The 17,914-nt window shown below is 35.4% G+C and overlaps 1 protein-coding gene and 1 pseudogene across 1 annotated transcript in view; one reads left to right on the top strand and one right to left on the bottom strand.

Annotated features, from left to right (window-relative positions):
• The window catches only part of BRIP1 (BRCA1 interacting helicase 1), a 178,746-nt gene that overhangs the window by 35,581 nt on the left and 125,251 nt on the right, over positions 1–17,914 (top strand).
• On the bottom strand, positions 4,906–7,404 carry LOC131746282 (LYR motif-containing protein 4 pseudogene; annotated as a pseudogene).

Here is a 17,914-nt window from a genome sequence, read left to right as displayed (position 1 = left end):
TCTTGTCTTTTAATGGCTTAATAGCTCATTTCCTTTTAGTGCTAAGTACTATTCCATTGTCTGGATCTACCACAGTTTATCCATTCAGCTACCGAAGGACATAGTGATTGCTTCCAAGTTTTGGCAGTTATGAATAGAGCTGCTCTCATCATTTGTGTGCAGGTTTTGTGTGGGCATATGTTTTCACCTCCGGTGGGTAAATACTAAGGAGCATGACTGCTTGATCATATGGTAAGAGTAGGTTTAGTTTTGTAAGAGACTGCCAAACTTTCTTTTGAAGTGGCTGTACTACTTTGCATTCCACCAGCAATGAATGAATTCCTTTTGTTCCAGATCTCCACATTCTTGTCAGCATTTGGTGTTGTCATTTTTCCTGATTTTAGCCATTCTAATAAGTGTGTAGTAGTATCTCATTGTTTAACATGCATTAGTCTAATGACATATGGTGTTGAGCATCTTTTCATATGCTTATTTGCTACATTTTAAAATAATTATTTAAGTTTTTGGACTGCATTGGATCTTCGTTACTGTGCACAGGCTTTCTCTAGTTACAGTGAGCGGGTGCTACTCTTTGTTGTGGTGAGAGGGCTTCTTATTGTGATGGCTTCTCTTGTTGTGGAACACGGGCTCTAGGTATGCGGGCTGAGTAGTTGTGGCTTGTGGGTTCTGGAGCACAGGCTCAGTAGTTGTGGCGCATGGGCTTTGTTGCTCCGTGGCATGTCTTCTTTGATGAGGTGTCTAAGGTCTTTGGCCTATTTTTAAATTGGGTTGTTTGTTTTCTTCTTGTTGAGTTTTGTTTGTTTGTTTGTTTGTTTGTTTGCTGTATGCGGGCCTCTCACTGCTGCTCTCTCCCGTTGCAGAGCACAGGCTCCGGACGCGCAGGGTCAGCAGCCATGGCTCACGGGCCCAGCCGCTCCGCGGCATGTGGGATCCTCCCGGACTGGGGCACGAACCCATGTTCCCTGCATTGGTGGGCAGACTCTCAACCACTGTGCCACCAGGGAAGCCCTCTTGTTGAGTTTTAAGAGTGCTTTTTTGTATATTTTGGTTAATTCCTTTATCAGATGTATCTTTTGCAAGTATTCTTTTCCCAGGCTTAGGTTTGCCTTCTCATTCTCTTGACCTTGTCTTTCACAGAGCAGAAGTTTTTAGTTTTAATGAAATCTGGATTATCAATTATTTCTTTCACAGATTGTGCCTGTGGTGTTATATCTAAAAAGTCAGCACCACACCCAAGGTCATCTAGGTTTTTGCCTCTGTTCTTTTCTAGGAGTTTCATACTTTAGTGTTTTGCATTTAGGTCTGGGTTCACTTTTAGTTTATTTTTGTGTAGGTTGTGAGATGTGGATCTAGGTTCATTCTTTTTGCATGTGGATGTCCAGTGGTTCCAGTGCCATTTGTTGAAGAGGCTGTCTTTGCTCCAGTGTTTTGCCTTTGCTCTTTTATCAAAGTTCAATTAACTATATTTATGTTGGTTTATTTCTGAACTCTCTATTCTGTTCCATCAATGTATTTGTCAGTTCTTTTGCCTGTCATACTGTCTTGATTATAGTAAGTGCTGTTAGTTGGGTGGCAGAGTCCTCCAGTTTTGTTCTTCTCCTTCAGTATCTTGTTGGCTATTTTCGATCTTTTACATTTTCATATACAGTTTAGAATTAGTTTGTCAATATTCACAAAATTACTTACTGGGATCTTGATTGAGATTGAATTTAATCTATAGATGAAGTTGGGAAGAACTGACATCTTATTGATACTGAGTCTTCCTGTCCATGAACATGGAATGTCTCTGCATTTCTTTTGTTGTTCTTTGATTTTGTTCATCAGAATTTTGTAGTTTTCCTCCTATAGATCTTGTACATATTTTTTCAGATTTAGACCTAGGTATTTCATTTTGGGGGGTGCTAATGTAATTGGTATTGTGTTTTTAATTCCAAAATCCACTTGTTCATTGTTAGTATATAGGAAAGTAATTGACCTTTATAAATGAACCTTGTATCCTGGAACCTTGATATAATCACTTATTAGTTTCAGGAGGTTTTTTGTTGATACTTCCAAATTTTCTATGTAGACAATTGGCAAACAGAGACAGTTTTATATCTTCCTTCTCAATTTTTTTAAAAAAATTTATTTATTTATTTTCGGCTGCATTGGGTCCTTGTTGCTGCGTACAAGCTTTCTCTAGTTGCAGTGAGCGGGGGCTGCTCTTTGTTGCAGTGCACAGACTTCTCCCTGTGGTGGCTTCTCTTGTTGCACAGGCTCTAGGCACATGGGCTTCAGTAGTTGTGGCTCACGGGCTATAGAGCACAGGCTCAGTAGTTTTGGAGCATTGGCTTAGTTGCTCCGCAGCATGTGGAATCTTCCAGACCAAGGCTCGAACCCATGTCCCCTGCATTGTCAGGAGGATTCTTATCCACTGAGCCACCAGGGAAGCCCTCTCAATTTGTATACCATATATTTCCTTGTCTTGCTTATAACATAAGGAAAGACATACAGTTGAAAAGAAATGGTGAGAGGGAATATCATTGCCTGATCTCAGAAATCTTTTAAGTTTCTCACCATTAAGTGTGGTGTTAGCTCTGGGGCTTTTTTGTAGATATTCTTTATCAACTTGAAAAAGTGCTCCTCTATTCCTAGTATACTGAGAGTTTTTATCATGTATGTGTGGATTTTGTCAAATCCTGTTTTGCAGCTATTGATATGATCATGTGATTTTTCTTTCTTAGCCCACCTGTGTGTGATGGATTATATTAATTGATTTTCAAATGTTGAACCAACCTGCATAGCTGGGATAAATCACACTTGGTCATGGTTTATAATTCTTTTTACACATTGTTGGATTCAATTTGTTAATATTATCTTGCTGTTATTTGGTTGAGGATTTTTGCATTTGTGTTCATGAGAGATATTGGTGTGTAGCTTTCTTTTAATGTCTTTGCCTGGTTTTGGTATTAGGGTAATGCTGGCCTAATAGAATGAGTTGGTAGCATTCCCTCTGCATGTATCTTCTGAAAAAGATTGTAGGAATTGGTATAGTTTCTTCCTTAAATGTTTGGTAGAATTCACAAGTGAACCTGTCTGGGTCTGGTGCTTTCTTTTTGGAAGGTTACTAATTATTGATTTAATTGTTTAATACATCTAGGCCTATTCATATTGTCCATTTCTTCTTGTGTCAGATTTGGCAAATTGTATCTTTCAAGGAATTGGTCTATTTCATTAGGTTATCAAATTTGTGGGCATAGAGTTGTTCATAGTATTTTTTATTATCCTTAGCATCCATAAGCTCTGTAGTGATGTTGCTCTTTCATTGCTGATATTAGTAATTTTTGTCTTCTCTCTTTTTTTCTTAGTGAGCCTGGCTAGAGACTTACTGATTTTATTTATTTATTTTTTTCAAAGAAGCAGGTTTTGGTTTCATTGATTTTTCTCCGTTGAGTTTCTGGTTTCAATTTCATTGATTTAAGCTCTAATTATTATTATTTCTTTTCTTCTGCTTAATTTGGATTTAGTTTGCTCTTTTTTTGGTTTTCTAAGGTAGCAGCTTAGATTATTGACTTTAGATCTTCTTTTCTAATATATGCTTTCAGTGCTATAAATTCTTCTCACAACACTACTTTCACTGCCTACCGTGTATTTTGATAAGGTGTGTTTTTATTTTCATTAAGCTCAAACTATTTTTAAATTTCTCTTGAGATTTTTTTCATTGATCCATGTGTTATTTAGCCATGTGTTGTTTAATCCTCACATATTTTGGGATATTCTAGTTATATTTCTGTTATTGATTTCTAATTTAATTCGATTGTGGTCTGAGTGCAGACATTGTTTGATTTTTATTTTTTTTAACTTGTTAAAGTATGTTTTATCTCCAGAATGTGGTCTATCTTGGTAAATGGTCCATGTGAAGTTGGGAAGAATGTGTATTCTACCACTGTTGGATGAAGTAGTCTATAGATGTCGGTTATACCCAGTTGATTGGTGATATTGTTGAGTTCAGCTATGTCCTTAGTGATTTTCTGCTTGCTAGGTTTGTCCATTTCTGACAGCAACTCCACCTATGATAGTGGATTTATTTATTTCTCTTGCAGTTCTATTAGTTTTTGCTCCATATAATTTGACACAACTGTTGTTAGGCACATACATGTTAAGGATTGGTTTTTTTTTCTTGGAGAATTGGCCCCTTTATCATTATGTAATGCCCTTTTTAAAATCTGATAACTTTCCCTTCTTTGAGGTCTTTTATGTCTGAAATTAGTATAGGTACTCTGCTTTCTTCTGATTAGTGTTAGCGTGGTATGTTTTTCTCCATTCATTTACTTTTAATCTATAAGTTTTTTCATATCTAAAGTGGGTTTCTTTTAGACATCAAATATTTGGGTCTTGTTTTATGATCTTCTCTGATAATTTCTGTCTTTTTAATTGGTATATTTAGACCATTGATGTTCAAACTGATTATTTATAACTTTGGATTAATATTTACCATATTTATGACTGTTTTCTATTTTTTTGCTCTTGTTCTGTGTTCCTCTTTTTGTTTCCCACTCTTTTTATGCATTTTGTAGTTTATTGTCAAGGACCAACAAACAAAATCTGGAAATGCTCTATACAAGTGCTGAGGAGCTACAAAGGAGGGGTGGGGTGGAGGAGACACAATAATACACAACAGTCTTTTGAGGAGCTCCAGCTTTTCATTCTAACACTTGAACCAAGGAGAGACATCCAATCCTTTGTCACTAAGGCTGCAGAAGAATGGAAACCTCACTCAGTTTATCAGTTCTTAGGGCAGATACAGCAAGCGCCTATTTAAAGGTGATGCAAAGGCCACTCGTGGTCTGCTGGGAGCCCCCATAACAAAGCAGAATGGATGCTGAAGGTGGTCCATGGCTGCCAGTGGTGGCTGGTCCCAGCTTCCTAGGTCCTGGGCTTCTCTTGATTCTAACTGACAAGCTTGTCAGTCAAATATAGTTGGCCAATGTGGACCTGTCAGTGGATTATCCCAGGGTCTCTTTTGGCTTTATTCATTAGGGCTTGAATTTTTACAGGATCCTTTACATTCTTATTTTCTCTGAAGACATCTCTTATCCTCCTGATGGGGTAGGTTCTGTAGTTGTCGGCACTGAAGTGCTTGCTCTCCCTCAGCATTGCCTGGTACATATCCAGCAGTCATGTGTGGCTGGAGGCTACAATCTCAGAACAAAAAAAACCCAGATGGTCTTCTTTGCAGAGGTCCCAAGTTCAATGCAACCTGCAGAACTTCTGCCACTGCAGGGAGCACCAGTGGGATACACGCGTGGGGCTTGGCCCAGGTAGTGGTCCAGAGTCTGGCCCAGGTGGGCTCTGGCCCTGTGCAGTGGCACAGACACTAAATAAGTGTTTTATTTGATTCCGTTTTCTCTCCTTTCTAGCATAACCATCATATTCCTTCCCTCCCTCCCTCCCTCCCTTCCCCTTTTTTATTGGTTACCCTAGGTTTTGCTATATGTATTTATGGCAAATCCAAATGTACTTTCCCATAACACTATACCACTTCATGGGTAGTGTGAGTACCTTATAATAACAGTGTAATCTTAATTCCTCACTCCATCCCTTGTATCATTGCTGTCATTTATTTCACGCATATATAAGCATATACAGTTGACTCTTGAACAATGCAGGGGTTAGGGGCACCAACCCCCCAGCAGTCAAAAATCTGTGTATAATTTTTGACTCCCCCAAAACTTAAGTACTAGTAGCCTACTGTTGATCAGAAGCCTTACTAATAGATAACATAAAGTCAATTAACACATATTTTGCATGTTATATGTATTCTGACAATAAAGCAAGCTAGAGAGAGGAAAATGTTATTAAGAAAATCATAAGGAAGAGAATATATCTACAGTACTGTATCAATATTGTAAGTTTACATCATCTATAAGATGAAGAAGCATCTGTCAATACCTACATCAATATTATCTTATATGATACAAAGCACTGTAGATGTTATATGCATTTCTAACACTGGACATCAAAAATGAAAAGATGATTTGAAAAAGAAATTTATATTTATTTAGAGGTATAAAAATTCATACATTGATAATGAAAAAGCAGCAGTATGTTTGCTTTATGATAACTTAGTGTAACTGATACAGTTGCTTCACAGTAGCCTGACCTATACATGAATGAATGAATCATTTAAAATTATAAGGTATAAAGTATTACAGTCATATTCATAATATGGTATTGGAAACATTGTTACATGTTTTTAAAACACACTTACCTGTGATGATATGCTGATGTGCAGTTTCTCCAGTTATGAAACAGAGAGGAATATTATATGGTAATGTAATTCTTTGAAAGGTATAGAATAATAAGAAAACTAACACATTAATATTATATTAAATATCACTCACCTTATGCCTATGTAAGGATAGACTAGCATCTACATATATTTCATGCATTTATGACATACCTTTTCCTATTTATTTATTTATTTGTATTTCTAGGCTCCATGGTTCATCTGTGAGTTTTTTCGAATTTTTGCAAATCTTCAAAAAAAATTTCTAATATATTTACTGAAAAAAATTTATGTAAGTGGAACTCTGCAGTTCAAACCTGTTTTTTTTTTTTGTTTTTTTTTTTTTTTTTTTTTTTTGCGGTATGCGGGCCTCTCACTGTTGTGGCCTCTCCCGTTGCGGAGCACAGGCTCCGGACGCACAGGCCCAGTGGCCATGGCTCACGGGCTTAGTCGCTCCGCAGCATGTGGGATCTTCCCGGACCAGGGCACGAACCCGTGTCTCCTGCATCGGCAGGCGGACTCTCAACCACTGCGCCACCAGGGAAGCCCTCAAACCTGTTTTAAGGGTCAACTGTATACTATTATTTATTGATATTATTGGTATTATTATTTTGAACAAACTCTTATATGTTAGGTCAAATAAGAAAAATGAAAGTTTTAAATTCATATTTACTATTCATTTTTCCATGCTCTTCCTTACTTTATGTATATAAAGAATTTTTCCTCTCTCTGAAGAACTTCTTTTAATATTTCTTGAAAGGCAGGTCTCCTGGCAACAAATTCCCTCAATTTTTGTTTGAGAAAGTCTTTATTTCTCCTTCACTTTTGAAGGATAATTTCTCAGGGTACAGAATTTTAGGCTGGTGTTTTTTTTCTGTCAACGCTTGAAATATTTCACTCCAATCTCTTCTTGCTTGCATGCTTTCGAGGAGAAGTTGGATGTAATTCTTATCTTTGTTCCTCTGTGGGTAACTGGTTTCTTTCAGGATTTTTTTTTTTAAATCTTTGATTTTCTGTAGTTTGAAGATGATATGTTTACATGTAATTTTTTGGGCATTTACCTTGTTTGGTGTTCTCTGAGTTTCCTGGATCTGTGGTTTTTTGCCTGACATCAGTTTGGGGAAAATCTTGGTCATTATTACTTCAAATATGTCTTCTGTGCCTTTCTTTTTTTTTCCTTCTAGTATTCCCTTTATGCATATCTTAACTTTTGTAGTTGTCCCACAGTCCTTGGATATTGTTTTTTTCAGATTTTGTTCTCTTAGGTTTTTTGTTTTCAAGCATTCTATTGATATATCTAGCTCAGAGAGTCCTTTGTCAGCCATGTCCAGTCTACTAAGAAGCCCATCAAAAGCATTTTTCATTTCGGCTGCAGTGTTTTATTCCTAGCATTAAAAAAAAAAAATTCTTCCTTAGGATGTCCATCTCTCAGCTTACATTGCTTGTCTGCTCTTACGTGCTATATGCTTTATCCAGTAGAGCCTTTAGCATATTAATCATAGTTGTTTTAAATTCCTGATATGATAATTCCAACATCCCTGACATATCTGGCTGTGATGCTTGCTCAGTCTCTTCAGGTTGTGTTTTTTGCCTTTTGGTATGCCTTGTAATTTTTTTCTTGTTAGCTGGACATGACATACTGGGTAAAAGAAGTTGCTATAAACAGGCCTTTAGTAATTTGGTGGTGAGGTATGGCAGGGAGGGCAAGTGTTCTATATTCCCATGACTGGGTCTTAGTCTTTTAGTGAGCCTGTGCCTCTGGACTGGGAACTTCACAGAAGTTTCTCAGTTTTTTCACCCCCTTAGATGGGACAGGATGCTTAAGTGGACTGGAGTTGTTTTTTTCCCTTCTCCCATATAGAAGGGACTGCTAGACTGCTAGAGTTGGGTATTAGATTAGACTCCAATAATACCCCAGCTGGTTAGGCTCTGGTTAACTAGTTTCCCCTGAGGGCAGGCTTTGTTAAGAAGAACAGAGTGCCCTGGTATTTCAAAATGGTTCCTTTAAAGCTCCCCTTACTAGGAGAAGGAGGGTATATTTCTCTGATGTGTACTGTAGGAGGCTGGTCTGGCTCCTGGACGTAAATGTCACAATATTTGGGAGCCCTCCGTGACTGGGCATCCCTGGAATTTTTACCTCAGAGAGTTATGTGTACTGAGCCTCTAGCAGTTCATCACTTACAGTTCAGGTTTTGTTAGCCCAGCACTTGTTCCTGCACTGGTTTCCACTGGTGTCTCTGCTCCTGTGTGCTGTTACTCCCTGTATTCACCTGTCTGTCTCTCCAGTCTTAAAGGCAATGGTTTGTCCACCCCTCTCTTACAAACCCAGGAAAAGTTGTTGATTTTTCAGTCTTTTCAGCTTTTTACTTGTTAGGATGGAGTGGTGACTTCCAAGCTATTTATATTCAAAAATGGAAACTGGAAGTCTACCTCCATTATTTTAAATAAATTTACAAATCAGGAAAATTATTTCTTCTCTCATCTTCCTATTTCTTACTTCTGGTGCCCTTTATTCCTTTTATGTAGGTTCGTTTCTATTTTGTATAATTTTTCTTTTAGTTTGAAAAACTTTGTTTAACATTGTAGTGCAGACCTGCTCCTAACAGATTTTTCTCAGTTTTTCTTCCCCTTCATTTAAAAAAAAATATGATACAGTGTATGTAAGAAAATTTACTGTTTTAACCATTTTCTGTGTATGGTTCAGTGGCATTAAGTCTATTCACATTGCTATGCAACCAGAATGTTTTCATCTTCCCAAGCTGAAACTCTGTAACTTTTTTTTTTGAATTTTTGAATTTTATTTTGTTTTATACAACAGGTTCTTACTAGTCATCAATTTTTTACACATCAGTGTATACATGTCAATCCCAATCACCCAATTCATCACACCCCCACCCCCCTGCCGCTTTCCCCCCTTGATGTCCATACATTTGTTCTCTACATCTGTGTCTCAATTTCTTCCCTGCAAACCAGTTCATCTGTACCATTTTTCTAGGTTCCACATATATGCGTTAATATACGATATTTGTTTTTCTCTTTCTGACTTACTTCACTCTGTATGACAGTCTAGATCCCTCCATGTCTCAACAAATGACCCAATTTCGTTCCTTTTTATGGCTGAGTAATATTCCATTGTATATATGTACCACATCTTCTTTATCCATTCATCTGTCAATGGGCATTTAAGTTGCTTCCATGACCTGGCTATTGTAAATAGTGCTGCAGTGAACATTGGCCTGCATGTGCCTTTTTGAATTATGGTTTTCTCTGGGTATATGCCCAATAGTGGGACTGCTGGATCGTATGGTAATTCTATTTTTAGTTTTTTAAGGAACCTCCACAGTGTTCTCCATAGTGGCTGTATCAGTTTACATTCCCACCAACAGTGCAAGAGGGTTCCCTTTTCTCCACACCCTCTCCTCTCATTTGTTGTTTGTAGATTTTCTGGTGATGCCCATTCTAACTGGTGTGAGGTGATACCGCATTGTAGTTTTGATTTGTATTTCTCTTATAGTGATGTTGAGCAGCTTTTCATGTGCTTCTTGGCCATCTGTATGTCTTCTTTGGAGAAATGTCTATTTAGGTCTTCTGCCCATTTTGGGATTGGGTTGTTTGTTTCTTTAATATTGAGCTGCATGAACTGTTTATATATTTCGGAGATTAATCCTTTGTCCATTGATTTGTTTGCAAATATTTTCTCCCATTCTGAGGGTTGTCTTTTCGTCTTGTTTATGGTTTCCTTTGCTATGCAAAAGCTTTGAAGTTTCATTAGGTTCCATCTGTTTATTTTTGGTTTTTATTCCATTACTCTAGGAGGTGGGTCAAAAAAGATGTTGCTGTGATTTATGTCAAAGAGTGTTCTTCCTATGTTTTCCTCTAAGAGTTTTATAGTGTCCAGTCTTACATTTAGGTCTTGAATCCATTTTGAGTTTATTTTTGTGTATGGTGTTAGGGAGTGTTCTAATTTCATTCTTTTACATGTAGCTGTCCAATTTTCCCAGCACCACTTATTGAAGAGACTGTCTTATCTCCATTGTATATCCTTGCCTCGTTTGTCATAGATTAGTTGACCATAGGTGCGTGGGTTTATCTCTGGGTTTTCTATCTTGTTCCATTGATCTATGAAACTCTGTAACTATTAAACAGTAACTCCTATTCCCCCTTGCCTCAGCCGCTGGTAGCTACCATTCTCCTTTCTATCTCTGTGAATTTGACTACTCTAGGAACCTCATATAAGTGGAATCATACAATGTTTGTCCTTTTGTGTCTGAGTTATTTCACTTAGCATGTCTTCAGTGTTCATCCATGTTGTAGCATGTGTCAGAATTTCCTTCCATTTTATGATTAAATAATATTCCATTGAATGCCTGTATACTACATTTTGTTTATCCAGTCATACTTCAGTGGGCGTTTGGGTTGTTTTCCTCTTTTGGCTACTGTGAATAATGCTGCTGTGTGAACGTTGGTGTACAAGTATCTGTGTGTTCAAGTCGTTGCTTTCACTCCTTATGGGTATATACCCAGAAGTGTGATTGCTGGATCACATGGTAATTCTGTTTAATTTTTTGAGGAATTTCCATCCAGTTTTCCACAGTGACTATACTATTTTATATTCCCACCAGCAATGTAGGAAGTTTCCAGTTTCTTTTTCTTTTTTTTTTTTGGCTATGCCTTGCAGTGTGCGAGATCTTAGTTTCCCAACTAGGGATTGAACCTATGCTCCCCACAGTGGAAGCACGGAGCCCTAACCACTGGACCACCAGGGAATTCGCAGGAAGGTTCCAGTTTCTTCACATCCTTGCCAAACACTTGTAATTTTCTATTTTGTTTCCTTTTCTTTTAAAATAATAACCATCCTAATGGATGTGAAATGGTATGTCTTTGTGGTTTTGACTTGCATTTCCTAATGATTAGGGATGTTGAACATTTTTTCATGTGCTTGTTGTCCATTTGTATATCTTCTTTGGAGAAATGTCTATTCAAGGCCTTTTCCTATTTTTTTGAATAGGGTTATTTGTTTTTTGTTGTTGTTGTTGAGTTGGAGTTCTTTGTATATTCTGGACATTAACCCCTTTTTAGATTTTACAGAGATTTTCTCCCATTCAGTGGATTGCCTTCCATTCTGTTTGGTGGTGTCTTTGATGCACAAAGGTTTTTAATTTTCATGAAGTCCAGTTTACCTATTTTTGCTCTTGTTGCCTATACTTTTGTTAAAGTTTTATAGTTTCAGCTCTTATTTTTAAGTTTTTGATCCATTTTTAGTTAGTTTTTGTATATAGTATAAGGTTAGCATCTAACTTCATGGTTTTGTATGTGAATATCCATTTTTGCCAGCATTATTTGTTGAAAAAATTGTCCTTTTCCCACTGAATGGTCTTATCACCCTGGTTGAGAGTTAATTTGACTATATGTATGAGAGTTTCTTTCTGACTTTTCTATTTGATTCGATTATTTTTGTCTATATTTGTGCTAGTACCACACTGTTCTAACATATTTAATATTTCTAGGTGAAGTTTTGCTAGTCACAGTTTTGTCACATAATTGTTTCTTCTGTCAATTTTCAGTCAATGAGAAAATTTTACCTTGTGCAGTTATAACTAGTGTGAGATTGTTGTTGCTGTTGTTGCTACTACTAGTAATGTTCAGTGAGTCTTCATTCTCTTTTGAGAATGAAATTGTGATGTCAGTATATCCTGCTTCTGTATACATGGTTATCAACATTATAGGGAGTTAGTATGCCTATAATACCAGAGGAAGGCAATTTGGTATTTTAATTTTTAAAACTTACATTTTACTTATCTATCTGTGAAAAGTGATAATGTCTATGGTATAAAAAACAAGAAGAACAAAAGGGTTTATATTAAAAAGTCCCCCACACTCAGTTTCTCAGCCATTCTGTTTCCTGCCCCAGATGCAGCTGTTGTTATTGGCTTCTTGTGAATCCTGTCAGAATTGTAAAAGCAAGGATATACATATAATATACAAATTATACATGGTACATGCACATACTCATCTCAAACAAATATATGTATCTCTACTCTCTTGCAAATAAGTGTGTTATCAAAATCCTTGATCATTTTTCTACCTTATTGGTTAAAAAATGCATCTCATACTTTTAATATATACTTCTCTTTCTTGTTATGAGGGAGGTTGAGTATCTTTTCAAATATCTGGTTATCTCCTTTGTCAATTAGGTTGTTGGTCTTTTTTTCTTTTCTTTTTTACTGTTTTACAGGTTTCTTCAATATTAAATTAGGCCTTTATTTGTGTTAGGAATTCCAGAACAGCATTTTTTTTTTAAATAACTGATTTGTTCTTGGTCTTTTGACTTTGTTTATAATGTTTACATTCCAAATTCCTTAATGTATCTAGTTCTGTTTCTGGACTTTTCTATTTTCTTTTTCATTGATCTATACTGTTTTGATTATTGTAGTTCATTAATATTTTATGTGTCTAGTTCCTCTTTATTACCCTTTTATTTAAGATGTCTTTTGGCTATTCTTGCTTGTTTATTTTTACATATGTACTTTAGAGTTCACCTATATAGTTAACAAAATATCCTTGATATATTTTATAGATTATTCGGAAGAGAACTGACTTCTTTATTATAGTAAGTCATCTTCTTAAGACCGTGCTTTGTTTCTATCTGATTTTTTCTTTATTTCCTTCAGTCATGTTTAAAGTTTTCTTATTAATTTTTTTCAGCTTTATTGAGGTATGATTGACAAAATTGTAAGATATTAAAAGTATACATCATGATGATTTGATATACATGTAGATTGTGAAAGGATATCCCATATCTAATTAATTAAGCATCCTCTTACTAACTTCTTAAATGTATTTTTAAGTTGATTTTTAAGTTGATTCTTAGTAACTTACCTTTTATTTCTGTGTAATTGAGATTTTTTTCTATTACATTTTCTAGTTGGTTGTAGTTTTATACATAAAGAATATTAATTTCTCTTTGTTTCCCCCAAACCACATTTACTGTTGTTGTTTTTTCCTGAGCCACATTAATGAATTCTTCTATTTGTAATAGTTTCAATACATTTTCTCAGGTTTTCCAAGTATACAATCATATCTTCTGTAAATAATGATCATTTACCTTCTTTGCAATTTTTATAATATCTCAGGAAAAAAGTGTTAAGTATAATAATAGTAACAGGTTGAATGATCATATATGCTGAAAGAAGAGATATAAACTCCGATAGTCCTAGGCACCCGGGAAGTACGGTCATCCTTGTCTCATTTAAGACCTTAATGAGAGTGCTTCTAGTTTCTGTAAGTAAGCATGACACGGGCTTTTGAAACCTTTTACATATGTATATGTTATAAGAATAAAACATATAAGTTATATATTTTTATATATACATTATATGTTAAATGACATATAAATTATATTATTGATTTAATTATATATTAATCATATATTTTTTCTTGATAGTCATTTTATTCCTATTTTGTTCAGCATTTTCATCAAGGATTAATATTAAACTGTAAAGATGAATAAGATTTATTTTCACATTTTATTTTTTAATATGTTAAAGTGTATTGATAAATGTCCTAATACTGAATTCTTTTGTTCTCGGCTTTTTGGTTTTGTGTGTGTGTTTTGTGTATGTGTAGAAGAGTCCTATTTGCTATTACATTTAGAATTCATTGTTTTAATAATTCATTAGTTTCAGTCATTTTCATCAATGGTTGTTCTGCAGTTAGTTGTGATTTTGGTGTGCTTATGAGAGGAGGTGAGCTCGGGGTCTTTCTACTCTTCCGTCTTGGCTTGCCAGGTAATATTCATTAGTGATATTATACCAAATCTAGATAAACTGAGAGAAAGTTTATCTAGATCTGGTTTAGGATCAATGTTGTATTTGTTTTATAAAAATGTATTTGTAAATGCTCTTTATTTTTAGAATCTTTTTTTAAGGAGATTTCATACACAAAGCAGAGAGAAGGCAGAATAATGAAACTTCTTGTGCCCATCAGTCAGCTTTAACAATTATCAATATATTTTACCTCCCCTGTTTGTTTTATTTACTCCCTGCCATTTTTTTCTTTTCTTTTTTGGGGGAATCAGGGGAGGAAAGGGTGAGGGACTAGAATATTTTAAAGCAACTATCAGACATCATATATCTATTTACCCATAAGACAATTTATATATTTAAAACAGATAAACACTTTTAAAAACATAGCAATGGCATTTAAAAAGTAATATTATTATAGCTGGAAAAACCCAGTAATTCTTAGTCTAATATCCATCCTGGTTACAATTTTCTTTGATGCTTAATATATGTCATTTTAGAGTTGGCTTTTTAAATATCAGAATCCAAACAAGGTATGTGCATGACATTTCTTTTAAGAGAGGTGCCATTTATTTGTTGAAAAAACTGTGTTATTTGTTCTGTGGGATTCCTCATATTCAGGATTTGTTTGAATTTGTCCACCTGATGTCATTTAAGATAGTCCTCTATCCCCATATTTCTAGTAATGGTAGTTAGGTCTACAGATTGAATTAGATTCAGGTTTGATTTTGTCCTTGTTTTTTGCTTTTTTGTTTTTCAGAATAACACAAGTCCTGTATGCTTGCTGTTAACATTACTCAGGAAGCAAATAATGTCCAATTATCTCTCCTTGTAATAATAGATCAGTACTGTGTTTTGATGTCATTTGATATTTTTCTACATCATTTTTAATGACTACATTGCATTCTTTTGAATGGCTGTTCTATAATTTCTAATCTCTATGACTGGATGTTTAAGTGAGAGTCTTTTTTTATTTATGATGCTAGTTACTTAGTGGGTTTAATTATTATATTGAAGATTCAGAGACGTTTTCAATTTAGGGAAATTCTCTTTTGTTATTTCTTTGATATTTCAACCCCTGACTTAATCAGGAGTGATTTGCTTTTGAAGAATTAGAAGCCTACTCCAGAAAGATCAAGCAAGATATACAGCTGCCCTTATTGGAACTCAAAGGTTTTTAGGCAGCTTCTGTCTTCTCTTTGGGACCTCAAGTGTGTCTTTTCTGCCTCTGTGTGCAGAGTTCTCTCGTTTTTTGTAGATTGTTTTTTTCTGGATACTTATTCTCTGTCATATGACCTTACCATCACATCTCAAAATGAAAGACTTAAAGTCTATAAAATGTTCTGGTCTGTTCCCTGTAGTTTAATCAACTCAGTCTAAATGACCCAAATACAGATTCCTAGGAAAGTGAATCTTACTGGTCTTGCTATATTTGGGAGTGTGTTTGGGCTTGGTCATATGTTATTAATGTAGATACTGGGTCTACCTTTTCAGCAGGGGCTGTAATTGATGAACTGTTTTCAGAATAAAGAGTTGAACACGTGTCTAAAGAGGTGCCTAGTATAACATCTTTATCATATATACTAAAGTCTTACATATATGAGAATATATACTATTTTTTACCATCTTTTTTCTAAAATTTTTTGGTTATTCTCACTAGTTTATTTTCCAGATTAAGTTTAGAACCCACAGTAATAATTAATTAATTGTTAATTTTAGCATTGTCTTCATCAAGTAATATAGCTATTTGAAACAGGAGACTTTAAGAGAGTTGAATAGAGCAAACTGAAGGGTTACTCTATTTAGGATAGCATCTATGAATAAAATTCTTACTATGCGGATTTTAATTCCATTGGAAGTTTGGCACCAGACTGAACGTTGGTCTAAGTCAAAATTTTCTCTTTAGTCCTGTGGTAATATTTAAAATCTACACTTCTGCTATGGTAGCTGCTAGCCACATGTGACTATTTAATTTAATTAAAATTCAGTTCCTCAGTTGCACTAATCACATTTCAAGTTCTCAGTAGCCACATGTGGCTAGTGACAAGTAGATTCAATAGTGCAGATAAAGAACATTCCACCATCGCAGAAAGTTCTTTTGGGTAGTGCTGCTTTAGAGGCTTGTATATTGATAATAACTTGTCTACTAATTCAAAAAAATTTTTTTAAATATATTTATTTAGGCTGGGCCAGATCTTAGTTGTGGCAGGGAGGATCTTCGTTGCAGCACATGGGATCTTCATTGTGGCATGTGGGATCTTTAGTTGTGGCATGTGGATTCTTAGTTGTGACATGCATACAGGATCTAGTTCCTTGATCAGGGATCAAACCCGGGCCTGCTGCATTGGGAGTGTGGAGTCTTACCCACTGGTCTGCATTGGGAGTGTGGAGTCTTACCCACTGGTCCACCAGGGAAGTCCCAACTTGTCTACTAATTTTTAATGGTGGTGAAAGACGCAAAAATGTCTCTTTTGTATAAGTTTTATTTATAGCATTTTGGTCAGTATGTAGAAGATGATGTCACAGGATGGCTTTGTTTTCTCATTTTAAAAGGGTCGTTGAAGAAAGTATGAAAAACACCAAAATACTATACAATAAAGGAGAAAATAAAAATGTCAGGCAATCCCAAGGGATAGGATTTTTGAAGTATAATATACAAGTGCAAATATCACAAGAGTGCAGCTGGATTAATTTTCACCAACTAAATAATATACATATATGTCTTTTTACCACAGGTTCTCTATTCCTGGGTTCTTTATGATTCATGGCTTGATTGTTTGGATTTCATAATCATGTAGTTTTGTTCAAGAAGAGTACAGAAATATATTTCTTATTATATCACATCAAGAGGCACTTGATGCCAGTTTGTCTCACTACTGCTAATGTTAAAATTGACCACTTGGTTGGAGTGGTGACTACCAGGTCTCCAGTATAAAGGCACATTTTTCTTTTGTAATTAATAAGTAATCTGTGGGGTGATATTTGGAGACTATGTGAATATCTTGTTTCCCAACAGCTTTTCACCCAGTGATTTTAGCATCCATTTATGTACCTTACAGGAATCACTTATTACATGGGAGTTATAAAATGGTGATTCTTAAAATTTTGTCATTCTATTTATAATTTTTAGCTAGCATTCTTCTCGAAGGAAGAACTTTCCCTTTTTCTCCCATTTCCTTTCTTTGATTCTTCTTTTTTCCTTTTTGTTGTTGTTGTTGTTGTAAATACCCCAGGTATTTCTCATGAAGTTGGTCAGTGTGACTAATCACTATACTTTGAGACTCATTGCTATAGTCACATCTTTATAAGTTCTACTATACTAGGAGAATTTTTGCTTTATACAGGTTGGTCATCTTTATGATGTGTTTGTTCTTAAACTGAGAAGTCTTACAGAATATAATTGTTCTAGTATAAATTTAGATTAAAAATTAAAAATACCACTTTGGGTTTTTCTTGATTATAAACTTTTCAGAATCTGAGGCAACTGTGTTAAGGAATTCCCATTTACACTAGGCAAGAAAGTAAACAGTAAGTGGAGAGTAGGGTAACAAACACTTACGGTATCAAAAAACAACCGCGAAAAGGATCTGTCTTAATGTGCTAGCCCATTGCAGTTTAACATATTGCTTACAACCTTCACAATAGAATTTGAGTGACTTCAGTTACACATTCCAGGAGACTGGCAGTCTGTTACAATCAGAGTCTGAACTTTAGAGCAGGCTAATTTACAGCAATGGGATGAAGAAAGTTGTGGATTTGTATTACACACTCTCACCTGACACTGTATCTGATCCCTTACCTGCCGATTGACATCTTGAATGAGCTCTTTGAAGCAAGTTCCAGC

The sequence above is a fragment of the Kogia breviceps genome, chromosome 19, assembly GCF_026419965.1.
Source record: "Kogia breviceps isolate mKogBre1 chromosome 19, mKogBre1 haplotype 1, whole genome shotgun sequence".
Lineage (NCBI taxonomy): Eukaryota > Metazoa > Chordata > Mammalia > Artiodactyla > Physeteridae > Kogia > Kogia breviceps.
The sequence above is the reverse complement of the archived record's forward strand: the minus strand, read 5'-3'. Positions and strand labels throughout refer to the sequence as shown.